The following is a 16,500-nucleotide window of genomic DNA, read 5'->3' on the forward strand; positions in this document are numbered from 1 at the left end:
GTCCCTGGTTCTGAAGATCCAAGGGGATTTAGAGAGCTGCTTTTAGCTGTGGCTTATTAGGGATAGGGCCTGGCACTGGTTTCTTAGATGTATAGCTCTGGGTGAAAAACCTCCCCTGCTGATGCAGATTAGCACCTTCCTAGCCACTTGTAGTATTCATGAATTGCCTAGAGCACTGAGCAGGTCTCCAGACAGAAGCAGTTCTTCTCTGGTTCCAAGGCCAATTCTCTACCCATTTCACCACGCATTTTAGCCTGCAGAGTACGTCATTCCAAATGCCAGATAAGTCACAGTCTGGAAGAGGTAAAGATTAACCCTTCTTATTGAAGAACAAGCTCAGGGAGTCCCATGGATCAGAGGTATCAAACACAGGGCCATTGGGCTCACCCAGATCACTAGAACTTAGATAATGTTAATATGTGGTTTTCTAAGTCAATACGTGTCCCACAAGGATCCTTCTATATGGTTAGTGGCTTCTGTTTCTATTTGAGTTGGACACCTCTGCAGTAGATCACAGCCTGAGTAGCAGCAGCCAAGTAGCCAAGAAACCTTCCCAGCCTAATCCAGTAGTTGCCCAGTGACAGAATAGCCTTCTCTTTCCAGCAGCACAGACCAGAGACAGAACAACTTGCCAGCGACAGTCCAGTAGTAACTAACAGGGTTAGAAGCTCAGCAGCCAAGTGTCCTTGACCCAGTCAGCAGTAGATTACCTATCCAGTTAAACTTCCTTACCCTTCCAGGATTAAGCCTAGCTTAGTAGTGGAGTGTCACATCTATCACTAACAACAATGCCCTCTCTCACAAGGAATTTCATATGGACCCTCCAGAGACAGAAGGAACACCAGGGTACTGCTATTCCAGAATTTTGAGTTACCTTGACCATGAGTTTATTTGTAGGAGAGTGTGCCTAGAAGTTTTGGGGCAGGGTAGGAGGGGGAAGAGGGAAATGCTTTGTAACTACTGTTCTTACTATGCTATTTGAATAGGTTATTTTTCTAGAAGCTGAATCTACTGGCTAAGTGTAAAGGGAAGTGTTAAGGGAAGGGTGGTCATGCATAAGCTATAGTGTTAGGAGAGTAGTCACCCAAAGTTACTCCCTAGACTCCAAAGAAAGTCTGGGGAAAAGAGACAGGAGATGCCTCTGGTAGAAAGAGGAAATGAAATGACAGATGTGAGGAACAAGTAGGCCAGTTTGTCTGGATTGTAGAATGTAAAAGGAGAGTAATGTAGACTAAACCTGGAGAGATGGGTTGGAGCCAGGTTGTGAAATACTTTAAACGCCCAACAAGTTTGTACTTTATCACAGCAGTAATAGAGAAACACTAGAGTTTATTGAACAGAAGAGTGACATGTCAGATTAGTGCATTTTGTCTGCTGTGTAGAGGATGGAGAGGGGAGAGACATGAGCCTGGGAAACCAATGAGAAGTGATGATAACCAGAACTAGGATGGTGGACATTTGAGTAGAGGGAAAGGCATGGATACAAGAGATGTTGTAGAGGTAGAAATGATAAACCTTAGGAAATGATTGAATTGGTGGAATGAAAGAAAATGAGGAGTCCAAGATAACTCCAAGGTTGAAAACCTTAGTTACTGGGGTGGGGGTGGAGGTGTCTTGACAAAAATAAAGATGTTCATAAAAGGTGTGGAATTTGGAAGGAAAGATGATTAGACCTGTTTGGGACATACTGAGTTTGAATTACCAGTAGTATATCCAATTCAAAATTTACACTAGGCAGTTGGCAATATAAGACAGAAGCTCAGGAAGTAAACTGGAGCTCGAGTCATTTGCAAAAAGATAATTGAACCATTGAGAAATTGTGATAGGTTACCAAGAAATACTATGGACAGAGAGAAGGGAAGAGGGCTCAGAACTGACCCTCAGGATTCCCCTAGGACTAGAGAGTAGAAATTTCGTAATAATCCAGCAGAGGAGACTTACAGGGAGTACTCAGACAGGCAAAAGGAAAATCAAGAAAGCAGTATCATGAAGACTCAGAGAAGAAAGTCTATCAAGAAGAAGGTGACCAACAGGGTCAAATGCTACACAGAAGTCAAGAAGGATAAAGACCGATAAAAGGCTATCCATCATATTTACACTTAAAAGATAATTGGGAAGTTTGGAGTGGAGGTGAATGAAGTCAGAAACCAGATTGCAAGTGTTGAGAAATGAGAGGAGAGGAAGGAGACAACAAGAGTAGATAGTTGTTTCTAGGAGTTTGGATCTGAAAGGGAGGAGAGATATAGGATGAACATTTGAGGGGATGGTAAGATCAGGTAAAGGTCAGAGCAGATCCTAAAGCCTTCCTCTAAAGTCAAAGCCAAAATCCCCAGAAAGGCCAAGATATCTAGAGTCCTCTTCTTTCAACTACCCAATAGGCACCTGAAGCACCAGGGTCCAGGCTAAGGTCATGGGCACAGTCAATTCTAAAATCAAAGGTTGGTAGTGCTGTTCTTGTCTCAGGTTAGATAGGTCTCTGAGTGATTGCAAGTCAGAGTTATTGGGGCTCTGTGAAGGCATAGCTCTTGTCCTCCAAAGAAGCTGGTAGTAACCTATTCCTATTCTAAGGAATAGGTTACTTGCTTGGGTCTAAGGATAGTTTAGATAAGATACATAGTTATTTGCCCAGTACCCCTTTTCCATGGGGAACAGTCCCGATGGCACATGAGGAATATTCATTTTGTTGCATATCACATGATATGCAAAATAAGGTATTCTAGGGCACAGTGAAGTTCACAATATAGTCCTATCTTTCTAGGCAGGAAATTAATAATATGACTTTCTCCTTCTGCAGTTTATCACCACAGACACAAAAAGCTATCTTTCAACTTTAGTGTAACAATGATAGCCATATGTCCCAGTCCTAAGAACAGCTTCTCACCTAGGAAAAAGAATAATAAAGCAACCAATTTGGGAAATATCAATTAGGCATAAATGAAAGGCCAAAACACCACTAGGAGCAAGGGAACCATGCTTAAGTCAATTGTATTCCATTATGCTGTGGTGGGGTTTAAAAAAAAAAAAGATGTCGTAATTGAGTACAGTCAATACTATACCAGCTTTTTAATGAATCCAATGTTAGCAAATGTTGGGGAGCCCCTTGCAATCACATCTTAGAGTCTTATGCACCAGCCAAGAGGGAGAGATGATTATTTGTTAGCAAAGTAGTCACTGAACAAGGCTTCATGATTTATTCAGGCCTCTTAAAGGATAATAGGAACATTTTGATATCGAATGAGATAAGAATATCTGATGTTGCAGGACTACCTTATGAGTTTAAGCATAAACTAGGACATTAAATTGCAATATTGGAGGTTCATAATATTGTCTGATACTTTAAGCAGTTTTATGAAAGCAGTGACTGATAATATCACTGTTACATTTTTAAAACATTATTTCATCATCATATTAGTGGCGTATTTATTTTCATGAGGAACAAGATAGAGCTATCTTTCTATTATCAGCATGTAGGTGTGTTGAATGCAATCTGGAGTTAGGATATTATAATGACTACATTGGTCATGTAGGATGTCAGCCCTGTCGAGCTTTTCCAATATAAGCTGAATTTCCCTACCTTGATAGATGAATGATCAAATTATTTTTTGCCTTTTTTAAAGTCTAGCTCATATCAGAGAATATACTTTTTAAAATTTTAATATAAGCTTTCATGCTTTGTAATCATAACCTTTTTGATTGGGAAAATTATTTTCTGTTATTTTAACTTTTTTAAAATTAATTTATTTTTATTTACCAACAATCAATTCCATAAGCTTTTGAGTTTTAAATTTTTCTCTCCCTCCCTCCCCCTATTTTAACTTTTTAAAAAAGTCTACCTTCCCCATCTTCCCCAAGGAAATTTGAACTAGGGATGGCCTTTTATATATATATTATTTTTGAAGTTTTTATCCCAATGAGTTTTGATTTGGCCAAACATATTATACAAAACAAACTTCTGTCTATCTCTCCATCCTCAAAACACATGTAGTATGAACTTGATCTAAATTTGAAATTCCTATTGATCTCAAAAGAAGTGTTGTTTTTGGATCACCTTTGGGAAATCATGACAGAGAAATTTGATCTAGAAAAAATGATAAGGAGATAGAAAAACAAATCCATAATTGAGATGTTTCTGGAAAAAAGTGGCCAATATTCCTGAAAAACCTAGAGGGGAAACATGAGTTATATAGAATTAGTTTTCTACACGGAAGTTCAAAATATCAGAATTTAAAGAAATATTTTGACCAAGAATATCTGGATTCTGTATGTTAGAAATAAATATGGAAAGGATAAGGATTTTTTTCCTTTTACATATGACAAAGTTTACGGATATTCATGGCATAGCATGAAGGAGTGAAAAATGAGTTAAGTTCTGCTTTTCATTTTTCACTAAGCACTTTTGACTGGCCTTGCAAAATAGTATCCATCATGGAACCTAATTTATCTCCAAACAAAATGTTTCTGCAGAGATCTGTGTAGCCAATCTAAAACCAAGAATCCATTGAAATCAAACATAAGCCAATAGTCACTTCCACTCTCAATGAAGGCAGTAATGACTGATAAATAAAATTTCCCACATTTTAACTAGTACTGAGGGAAATGGTTAGATAGGTAACACTGTGAAATATGCAACGTATGAAAAACAAGCAGTTAAGGGCAGTAACTGCAGCCTAAACAGACAGAATAAAATTACTGACAATGATGGAGTGATTTCAGGAGGAAATGAGAAAATAACATATCAATGAATAGAATTTTCACAAAGGAAAATAGCCATAGCTTAGCCCAGCTTTGATACTAAGCATTCTAAAAAGAAATGTATTGCTGACATCTGATTCATACCACATTAGTAACTAAATCACCAAATAATGCAAAAACCCAAAGGACAGATGCATGACTCTTTGTGGAGTACAAGGTCAATGTACCCCCCAAAGAAATCATAAATATGAGCTGAAAGAATTGGATATGATAATTTTAATGCTTTCCCAACAGAAATGTCTAGGCTGTCAGAGAGCCTCAAGCTGAGTGAGACCACGTCTACACGGAGTCAGGGATTCAAACATTGTGTTCAAATCTGGTTTTTTGATTCCTATATGACAGAAACAAAAATATCTTCAGGTAAATATTTTTGTGGATAGCTCTTTCAATTAACTGAAACAATGACTTATTAGTACCTTCTTTCCAAGCTCAGAGTAGGTTGTGGATCCCAGGGGTACTTAAATTTTGAGTTAAGCACTTAATGGTTAATAATGTGTTTACAGAGCTACTTGTTTTTTCTTTTACAAATTGGTCAAGCTTGTTTGGCTGTCCTAGGAGGCTGAAAAGAATGTAGACTTGGTATATCTGGTCAAGGCTGTCTGTGTCAGAAATGAATTTTTTGTACAATCAATCAAAAATCCTCCCTTCTTTTTCCTTCTAAAACACTATGGAAATAAAACTGTTGTTCAGACACAATTCTTTAAGGCATCCTTTCTTTGTGGAGTGCTAGACTTGGAATCAGGAGAAACCTGGATTCTAATCCTGCCTTTGATACTTGTCACATAACACTTGTTTGTGAGACATATTCTCCATGTATCTCTTTCCTTGTCTGTAAAATAAAGATAATAAGGACACCTATCCCACAGGATCGTTGTGAGGATCAAATATAATTGAGAATATAAAACTCTTTTAGATCTCAAAGTGCTATATAAATGTCTGCTACTAATATTACTATTACTAGTATTATCATTTGCTGGGTATAGAGAGAGTTTCTCTTTGCCTTCTATTTTCTTGATTTCTGATTTAACATCTTCACAACAGCTGGCACACTGCTTCCCCCTCTCCAGACTTTCAGGTTTTTGCTCCTTTGCCTTAAGGGTAAGTCCATAGTCAGATCTTTGTTTCTGATTTTATGAAGAAAATTCATTTCAATATACCAATGCATTTATTATTAAGATGTTCTTTTTCTGTTTTTTTTTCTTCTGAGTTATTTAAATCCAGATAATCTGTGAAATTTCTCTTGGGAGACAACCTGATCTCCTATGTAATTACTATCATAGTAATACTCAAAAATCATGATTTTTTTCCAAAGTAAGAAGTTAAAATCCCTTTGTAGCAGTGTCACAGTAAAGTTGGATATATAGGCCTCCTGTAACATGAAGCTGAGAGTAGTGCCCAGAGTTCAAGGTCTTCCTAATATTCAACCTGGAATTTCACACTCAGCTGACCAGTCCTCACAAGTTTCATTTAATCTAGGTCATTGGAAGTTGGGCTATGTTTCCAGCCTAATGTTTAGTGTTTGGGGGAAGAATAGTAACGATCAGCAGTAGTCTGACCTAGAGAGGAACAAGAAGTCTATAGTATGTCTGAGAAAGGCCTTATGCTACATGGTAGCTGTGTCATTGCTGCCAAGCATGGTGATGTCCAATTCTTGCCGCTGTTCATGCTTCATCTGACTCTAATCAAGTATGACTAGAGAAACATAAGAAGGGATGAGGGCCATGGAGGTCACCCCAGTAGGACTCCTTGCCAAAGTCTTTTTTTTTTTGAGTTAAGCTTTTTATTTAATGTTACAAAAAATATTTAGTCAAACAGACCAAAGCCCATGTCATCATCAGACTCCTCGGATTCTTCTTTTTTTGCTTCCTCTTTCTTCTTCTCCCCAGCTGGGGCAGCTGTGCTAGCAGGAGCTGCCCCTCCAGCAGGGGCAGCACCACCAGCTGCTGGGGCAGGTCCATCAACTCCTACATTGCAGATGAGACTTGCAATGTTGACATTGGACAGGGTCTTTGCAAATAATACTGGCCAGAATGGTTCAACATTTACACCTGCTGCTTTAATGAGGGCATTGATTTTATCCTCCGTGACTGTAACATCATCGTCATGAAGGATGAGAGCAGAGTAGATGCAAGCGAGTTCGGAGGCAGTCATTTCAGCAGAAGGATGAGGAGAGACTTGTCTGTAGTGGTGCTAGTCGCTGGATGAAATGAGGGGTCACCCCAACGCAGCCTTAGCTTCCAAAGAAGAACCAAGCACCTTACAGACAACTGAAGAGAAAGCGCCTTGCCAAACTCTTAAGAAAACTCTCAAGGCCTCTTTACCGTGGGTATAGCTACCAATGACATTGCAAAAGACGTAGTTCCACTGGAAGAAATCTATGTCCATGGAATGGCTGCCTTAGCAGGTAGTAGGTTTTCCCATACTAGAAGTCTTCAAGCAATGTTTGAAAGATCACTTTCAAGGCATATCAAAGAAGGGATTCGTGGTCAGGTGTGGTTTGGACAAGATAGTCTCTGAGGTCCCATCTAACTTGAAGATTCTACCAAATGATAAAGTGACTGTTTCTGCATGATAGGTGAGGTCTAGGTATTTTCAACACTGTGCTATTAGTTTCAGCAGTGACTATAATATTGTATTATACTTGAGTTGTAAACAGTTGACTATGGATATATTTATTCTATGGATTTATGTCCCAAACATATTTTATTTCTTGTGTGTGTACTTCCTCCAATAGTGTGAAATTAACCATCCATGCCTTCTTATCCTGTGCAACTCTTGTTCATGTCTTCCCATAAATACTCCACAGAGGCTGCCCAATGTGCTTATAGGCCTTTCTAGGTCTTTTTAAAAATGTCCTTTATAATTTTAATTTTTATTATTTATTTTTGACATTCTTTTCTTTTTAAATTTTGAGTTCCTGGGGCAGCCAGGTGGCACAGTGAATAGAGCACCGGCCCTGGAGTCAGGAGGACCTGAGTTCAAATCCATCCTCAGACACATAGCAATCACTAGCTGTGTGACTCTGGACAAGTCACTTAACCCCAATTACCAAAACAAAACAAAAAAAAATTTTGATTTCCAAATTGTCTCCCTCCCTCCAACCTCCCCCCTACCCACTGAGATGGGACACAATATGACATCAATTATACATGTAAAATCATGTAAAACATATTACCATATCAACCATATTTCCACAAAAAGAAAGAAAAATAAAATGAGAAAATTATACTTCAATTTGCACTCAGAGTTGATTAGTTCTCTCTCTGGAGGTGGATAGCATTTTTTCATCATGAGCTCTTTGGAATTGTCTGGAATCATTGCATTGATCAGAGTAAACAAGTCTTTCATCATTGATCATCATTACAACATTGCTGTTATTTTGCACAACGATATGCTGGTTCTTCTCACTTCACTTTACATCAGTTATACAAGTCTTGCTATGTTTTTCTGAAACTACTCACAACACAATAGTACTCCATCACAATTATATGCTACAAATTGTTCAGCCATTCCCCAACAGATAGGCATCCCCTCAATTTCCAATTCTTTGCCACCACAAAAAGAGTTGATATAAACATTTTTCTACATATAGGTTCTTTTCCTTTTTCTTTGATCTCTAGTAACGGTATTGCTGGGTTGAAAGGTATGCAGTTTTAGCCCTTTGGGCCTAGTTCCAAATTGTTCTCCAAAATGGTTGAACCAGCTCACTACTTCACCAACTCATTAGTGTACCTATTTTTCCTTCATCCCTTCCATCATTTGTCATTTCTGATAGATGTGAGGTGGTACCTCAGAGTTGTTTTAACTAACCTTTCTCTAATCAATGGAGATTTAAAGCATTTTTCCATATGACTATAAATAGCTTTATTTCTTCATCTGAAAACTGCCTGTTTATGTACTTTGACCATTTATCAATTGGGGAATAACCCTTATTTTTATAAATTTGACCCAATATATATTTGAGAAATTAGATCTTTATCAAAGAAATTTTTTATATTGTTTCATTGTCTATGGTATCTTTTAGCAAAATGTACTTTCCCTGATTATCCCTTTTAATTAGATCTATTTTTGCTTTTGCTTTGTCTGAGATCATGATTGCTACTCCTGCCTTTTTTTTTTTTTGTTTTTTGTTTAGCTGAAGCATATTATATTCTGCTCTGGGTTTTTATTTTAACTGTGTATGTCTTTTTGTTTCAAGTGTGTCTCTTGTAAACAACACACTGTTAGATTCTGGTTTCTATTCCATTCTGCTGTCTTCTGTTTTATGAGTGAGCTCATCCCATTCTCATTCACAGTTATGATTACTGTGTATGTCCCTCCCTCCCATTTTCTTTTGTTTCTTCTTCTCTCTTGCTATCTTGTCCCTCCTCAAAAGTCTATTTTGCCTCTAACCACTACCTCCCTTAATCTACCTTCTCTTTTATCATCCCCCTCTTCTCTTATCCTCTTCCTCTCTTATTTCCTTATTGGGTAAGTTACATTTCTGTACACAACTGAGTATGTATAGATCTTCTTCCCACCTTGAACCAATCCTGATGAGAATGAGGCTCAAGCAGTGCCTGCCACTTCATCTATTTTCCCCTCCTGTAAAAGTTCTTCCTTGTGTGCCTCTTTTATGTGAGAAAATTTTACCCATTCTACCTCTCCCTTTTCCTTTTTCCCAGTGTATTTATCTTTCTCACCCTTTCATTTTTTGGAGATCATTCCAACATAATCAACTCATATCCATGCCCTCTGTCTATATAAACTCCTTTTAATTGCCCTAATAATGATAAAGTTCTTAGGAGTTACATGTATCTTCTTTCCATATAGGAATGTAAACAGTTTAACTTTATTGAAACCCTTATGATTACTCTTTGATGTTTACCTTTTTATGCTTCTCTTCAGTCTTGAGTTTGAATGTCAAATTTTTTATTCAGCTCTGGTCTTTTCATCAAGGATGCTTGAAAGTCCTCTATTTAATTAAATATCTATTTTTTCCTCTGAAGGATTATACACAGTTTTGCTGGGTAGGTTATTCTTGGTTGTAACACTAGTCTCTTTGCCTTCAAAAATATAATATTCCAAGCCCTCTGCTCCTTTAACGTGGAAGCCACGAAGTCTTAAGTGATCCTGACTGTGGTTTCGTGATATTTGAACTACTTCTGGTTGTTTTTGAAGTATTTTCTTTTTGACCTGGGAGCACTGGAATTTGGCTATAAATATTCCTTGGAGTTTTCATTTTGGGATCTCTTTCAGGAGACGATTGTGTATTCTTTCAATTTGTATTTTACCCTCTCAATCTAAGATATTGAGGCAGTTTTCCTTTATAATTTCTTGAAATATGATGTTAATCTCTTTCTTTGATCATGGATTTTAGGTAGTCCAATAATTATTAAATTACCTCTCCTTGATCCATTTTCCAGGTCAACTGTTCTTCTGACAAGATAGTTCACATTTTCTTCAATTTTTTCACTCTTTTGACTTTGTCTTATTGTTTCTTGATGTCTTATGTAGTCATTAACTTCCACTTTTCCAATTCTAATGTTTAAGGAATTATTTTTTTCAGTGAGATTTTGTAGTATTTTGTACATCTTTTTCCATTTGGCTAATTCTGTTTTTTAAGGTATTATTTTCTTCAGTATTTTTGTGCCTCTTTTACCAAACTGTTAATTTTCTTTTCATAATTTTCTTGCATTACTCTCATTTCTTTTCTCAATTTTCCCTCTACCACTCATCTCTTTCTCTAACTCTTCTAGTAATTCTTGTTGGGCTTGGGTCCAAATAGCATTTTTCTTTGAGGCTTTGTTTGTAGCTGTTTCACATTGTTTTCTTCTGAGCTTGTCTTGGTCTTCCCTGAAACTGTAGTAGACTTTTATAGTCAAAATTTTTTGTTGTTGCTTGCTCATTTTCCAGCCTATTTCTTGACTTTGAATTTATGTTAAAGTTGGGCTCTGCTCACCAGGGGGTGAGGAGGCATTGTCCCAAGATTTAGACTTTTTCATGTGACTGTTTTCAGAGCTAGTTCTGGGAGTCTGCAAGTTTTTGGTGCTTTCAAGATGGTGTGATTGTGGAAGAGATATGACCACTGCTCTCTTATCTGCCCTCTGGTCTTTGCCCAGGAAATGCTCCTGGTCCCTTGTAACCACAAACATTAGTGCTCTTTTGCCTTAGAACTGTGACCAGAGCCCCTGCTCTCTTGTGATTGATTCCCAGCCCTCCTCTTCACCCTAGAATTATTAACCAGAATTCTGTATGGGCAAAAATGTTGTTAATTGGTTCCAGCTGTACCAAGTGCCAGCAAAGGATCTCTTATAATAGCTTTCTGACCAGTTGTCCAACTCCCTTACAACCTCTGGGCTGAGAGCTCCCAAAGCTGCCACCACATGGGTGGGTTCCCGACAGACTTCCACTTCAGTGTCCCACTTCTCCTCCTTACCTCCTAAGTTTTTTTAGGCTGGGGAAAAATGTCTCACCCTGACCTTTTGTTGGCTCTGCCACTCCAAAATTTGATTTGAGACGTTATTTTAAAGTTGTTTGAAGGGAAATGTTGATAGAGTTCATCTGGGTTGCCTCTAATCCACCATCTTGGCTTCTGTTACAATAGGAACAAAGTATTTTCTAAAGAGGTCTAGGTCTTTTGAGAATAGCTGGATAACAGTGCAGCACTTGAGCTATCCATCTATTATCCCAAACTTGCCATATAACTGGCCCTCCTTTTCTAGGTACACATCTTCTGGGATGATATTTTTTATGTCATTTCGTTCAAGTCAGTGTAAGACAATCCTCTACACTTTGTCAAAATGGTATCAGTTTGCTTCCTAGGATATCACTGGACAAGTGTTCTTTGGTTTCTTAGTTGTAGATTTATAAAGCTGAAGGAGATCTTGAGTGAGGCAGTAATAAAACCTGATACAAAAAGGGCATGAAATGTGGTTAATAAACATGACCAACTGGACATCTTTAACATTAGAAATTACAATTGACATCTCTGGTATTACTGAGATTTAGTGGGATGTGACTTATGATTGATATAGATGGCTGTTGAAAGCAAAGTATATGAAAAATGAACTTTTTAGGTAACGGACAATAGAATAGTACTACATATTAATACGATATGCTCTGAATTAAGGAAATTCAGGAACTGGTGCCTACTGAAAAGCATGGTGAAGAGCATTTGGGTAGGCTAAACAGAGGGAGAAAAAGAATTGATAATGTTGAGCATATGCTGTAAAATAAAATGGACGATGAGTTCAAAACTGATACAGAGGAATGATATGGGGGACTAGGATCTCCAGATACCTGCTGAAGTCCTCTTTCTCTCTCTCTCTCTCTCTCTCTCTCTCTCTCTCTCTCTCTCTCTCTCTCTCTCTCTCCCTCCCTCCCTCTCTTTCTCTCTCTCTTCCCTCATCTCTCTCTTTCCTCACCTCTCTCCTTCTCTCTCTCTCTTTCACCCCCTCCCCCATTCACCTTCTCTGTTTGACTGTCTCTCTGTCTCTCCTAAAAGCATAATGGTCAACAAATGTTTGCAGAAGAAATAAGGGAAACTGCTACTCCAAATCTGATCAATAAAATTATTGACCAAATAATTAATCAGAACTAATGGGAACCTCAGCTTAAAATGACCATTCCATCTCAGAATTTCTGATAGATGAAGAGGGAAATGCCAGGAAATGTACCCTAGATTTTAGGATGGAAAATTTCAAAGAGTTCAGAGAAAGGATGGAAATAATTCTTGGCCTAAAGTTTTTCCAAGCAGCGAAGCTGAAAGAAAGCAATTCTAATGACACAAACACAGATGACTCCAATGAAAGAAGATAAGAGGAAGCTATTAAAAGAGACCCATGTAGATAAACAGGGAATTAATTGACCAATTTAGATTTCAAAAGACATATATAGAAGAAGAGAACCATCAGCTCTCCCTTACCCTTTCAATTCAAGGCTCTTAAGGTGCATAGTAACTTGGATATTTTGCCATGTAAGTGTAACCAGGGACTGGCCACTGAATTCAGTCCTCATGAGCATGAGCATAAACTGATGATAAATTCAAATCTGGTACAGAGGAACTATCTGAGGGATTAGAATATCCATGAATCTGATGGAGTTCTCACTCTCTCTTATGAGCATATGCAGAGTGCCAGTGATGAAGTTCCACGCATGGAAAAGACTGAGGAGCCTGCTTCTGGGAGAGACTTGATGACTCTTACTGAAATTGCCTTGGGGAGATTTGGAGCTAATAACTGTAACTGGTTGCTAAGGCCTGGTGAATAGCAGTCTCTGATTGGCCAGAACTCAGGGTTCATTGAAAAAACAGTAGCTGATGAGAACCTCTATTTGTGTGACTTCTTCTTGACTAATGTCATCTAGTGAGTGCTAAAAGAAGAAAGGCCTCAGACCCTCTCCCCCTCCCCCTAAGGCCAGCACTTGGCACATGAATACAGTTCTTGATCCTTTGCCTCAGAATTTGTTCTTTCATTTTAGGTAAAGAGAAATTAAGACACCATGACCATTTGAGTTTGGGGGTTTTCCAGTCAACTCAGCATGGGTGCCATCAGCTTTACTATGTACATGTTCATAAGCACTAGGCTCAGAGACCAATCCCCTATTATAAAAGCTCTTGATACAGCTTTATTCATAATACGGTGTTCAGTTTGCCAAGAGAGTGCATCAACATGTTCTCTAAATCCAGTTCTACTTTGTGGCAACTATGTCACTGCTGTGATAGCAGGACTGCCTTACACTATCAGCAACCTCCCACAAACACATGTAGGTGCCTCCCAATGCATTGTTCTTGCTTTCAATGTGCAAAACCATGTTTTCATCCCCTACCTAGACTACTTTTCTATTGTCTTTGATGATACACTTCTCTTAATGAACAACATGACCCACCCCTGTCATGTAACCCGTAAACTTCTGTTTCCTAAGAATGTATAAGTAAATATACACACACACACACACACACACACACACACACACACACACACACCTGCTTTTAGGTATAGAAATGCCCCATGGTGGGAACTCCTAAAACTTCTTACCCCCTTTACTACATTTGTACAATTAATTGTCTCCTCTCTACTCATTCTTATCCCATTTGTCACAATTAATATTAAGTCATGCCCAGTTTCCCATATCATGACCTGAAAGTCTAACTCCTTTGCAGAGGTGGAGTTTCTAGCTAATTAATGAACAACACTTAATCTCTATAATGTGCTTTTGTATAACCTTAAGATTCATCTTTCTCTGGAAATGTGGGTTCTCATCCAATTAGTGTATCTGTAGCCTATATATCAATCTTTAATGGGTTCAATCTTTAAAATCTATCAATAATAAAAGCATGACTCCTGCTGCTATGTGGAGAGTTTCTGCTTTGAGAACTTGTGAATTTGACTTGCTTCTAGTATGTTTGAGTCAATTCACCTACTAGCAATCAAGGCAACTGTTTTGACCGTAAACATATTTATTACATAACAGATGGCATAAATGAACTTGGAAATCCAGTGGAAAAGAGCACTGGGTTTGGAATTAGAAGATATGGATTAGAATCTTGGATCTACTTCTTGTGGGATAAATCACTTAACCTCTTGAAACTTTAGTTTCCTCATTAGTAAAATGAAGGGGTTTGGCTCAATGACCTATAAAGTTCCATCCAGCTCAAAATGTATGATTCTATGACATGAGTCCAGCAGCAAGAAACAAACTCATAACATCTATCCAAAAGTAACATGAGTAGAGGGGCTTGGTGATGATTTGGTGATGATTACATCGATGTTTCCTTTCATTTCCTATTCTGTTTGAATATGGCTTCTCCTTGGAGTTTCATTCCATTTGTTTCTCATTTTCGTCCTTGTATGAATGAATAGTCCAGGTCATACTTTAATAGATCCTACCTTTGCTCATGCATAGGCCCAAAAGTCAATGCTTCTGCCATTATTGTTACTGTTATTCACATAACTTGCCTTCCCCCTCCAAGAATTCTCTTAATAGTTCCCACAGTTCCTGCTTGGTAACTTTTGTCATTTTTCAGTCACATATGACTCTTTTTTGGGGGGGGGTTGGGCAATGCGGGTTAAGTGACTTGTCCTGGGTCACACAGCTAGTAAGTGTTATGTGTCTGATATCAGATTTGAACTCAGGTCCTCCTGAATCTAGGGCCGGTGCTTTATCCACTATGCCACCTAGCTGCCCCACGTACGACTCTTTGTGACCCCATTTGGGGCTTTCTTGGCAAAGGTACTGGACAGGCTTGCCCTTTCCTTCTCCAGGCAAACAAGGTTAAATGACCTGCCCAAGGTCACATAGTCTGAGGCCAGATTTGAACTCAGGAAGATGAGTCTTCCTGATTCTAGCCCTGACACTCGATCCACTTCACCACCTGATTGCCCAATGCCCATTTTACAAATGATGAAATTAAAACTTGGAGAGTTTAAATTACTTGCCTGTGGTCACATAGTTAATAAGTAACAAAGCCAGGATTAGAATTCAGGGCTTCTGATTCTGAGTGTCATGCTATTTCCCCTACATCACTCCATATAGTCTCTGGATACAGGAGCTTACAAAGTTACTGCAAGAAATAACAAAATGTTATTTCCAACTTCTGTGGAAAATACCCCTAACTTACTTATCATGTCTTATTCTTGAATAAGGGTGAAACAAAACTCTTTGGAATGAGGAGATAATTACGGAAACAGACAGAGAAATAACCTTTATTATAATGGCTTGGATGTGATATCTGAAATATTATTTTCACATGACAGATTTAAATATGGTAAAATTTTCATTTCATTATGCACAAAACATAATTACTTTCAGGGTATAAGAATTGAAGGTGTTGATCCAAATCTAATCTCTGTATTTTAGCTCTGAAATATAAATGTCAATGGACTACAGTTGCCTAAAATATTTTACAAAGAAACTTATTTGTATTTAATTGTTGAGAAAGTAGAGAATTTTCTTTTCAACTTTTTGCTTGCGTTTCAGCAGCTTAATTAGGAAAATTGCGGCACATATCACTAACCTACCATTGGTCACAATGCACAGACAGGATGATAGGATTGAGAAAGAATTACATTTTCAAACCAAAATGGGCATCTGGCTCTTCATGCAGAATTGAACCCCATTTATGTATCTGAGTCCCAGAGATGAGCTACTAGAATCAAAATCTGTATTGCCGGTGGGCCCTGGATGAAATGGTGAAGTTGATGATGTTCATTTTCAGTAACCTGGCTTCTATTTTTATTGTTATGTCTCCTTTCCCCCTATTTTTATGGGTCCAGGGGCTTCATATTTTCTCCATTGTCAAAACTCACCACTGGTCACTTCCATTTTAGTATGAATAGATTTAATTGGAAAAATTGCATTTTAAATGTCATGTTAAGCCTAACTGTTGAATGAAAGTCCATACCCTGTCAAAGGTTCTTGGGCAAATGGAGGTGGTTTGTTTGGCCATCATGGATCCTTTAAATCATACCTATGTGTGACATACATTGTGATAATGCACAAGTCCACCCTTGAGTATGCTTGAGAAAACAAAGGTCTATACAAAAAACTAGCACAAACTGGGCTTCACAAAATAAGAGGGAAAAAACAACCAACCAGAAATATTTTTATCAAGGAGCAAGTCCCATCACATTTGAAATGTAACCTAGAAAAAGAGAAAAGTATCTTCTCTGGAACTCTTCATCTTGCCTTCCTTCTCCAGGACACTTATCATTATGAAATCTCATTATGTTAAAAGATTGAAACTGCCTACCACTCATATGTCATCAG

The 16,500-nt window shown here is 38.1% G+C and overlaps 1 pseudogene; it reads right to left on the bottom strand.

Moving 5' to 3' along the window:
• Positions 1-6,517: 6,517 nt before the first annotated feature.
• On the bottom strand, positions 6,518-6,903 carry LOC114026710 (annotated as a pseudogene).
• Positions 6,904-16,500: the final 9,597 nt, after the last annotated feature.

Source organism: Vombatus ursinus, unplaced genomic scaffold, assembly GCF_900497805.2.
Source record: "Vombatus ursinus unplaced genomic scaffold, bare-nosed wombat genome assembly UNPS02014841.1, whole genome shotgun sequence".
Lineage (NCBI taxonomy): Eukaryota > Metazoa > Chordata > Mammalia > Diprotodontia > Vombatidae > Vombatus > Vombatus ursinus.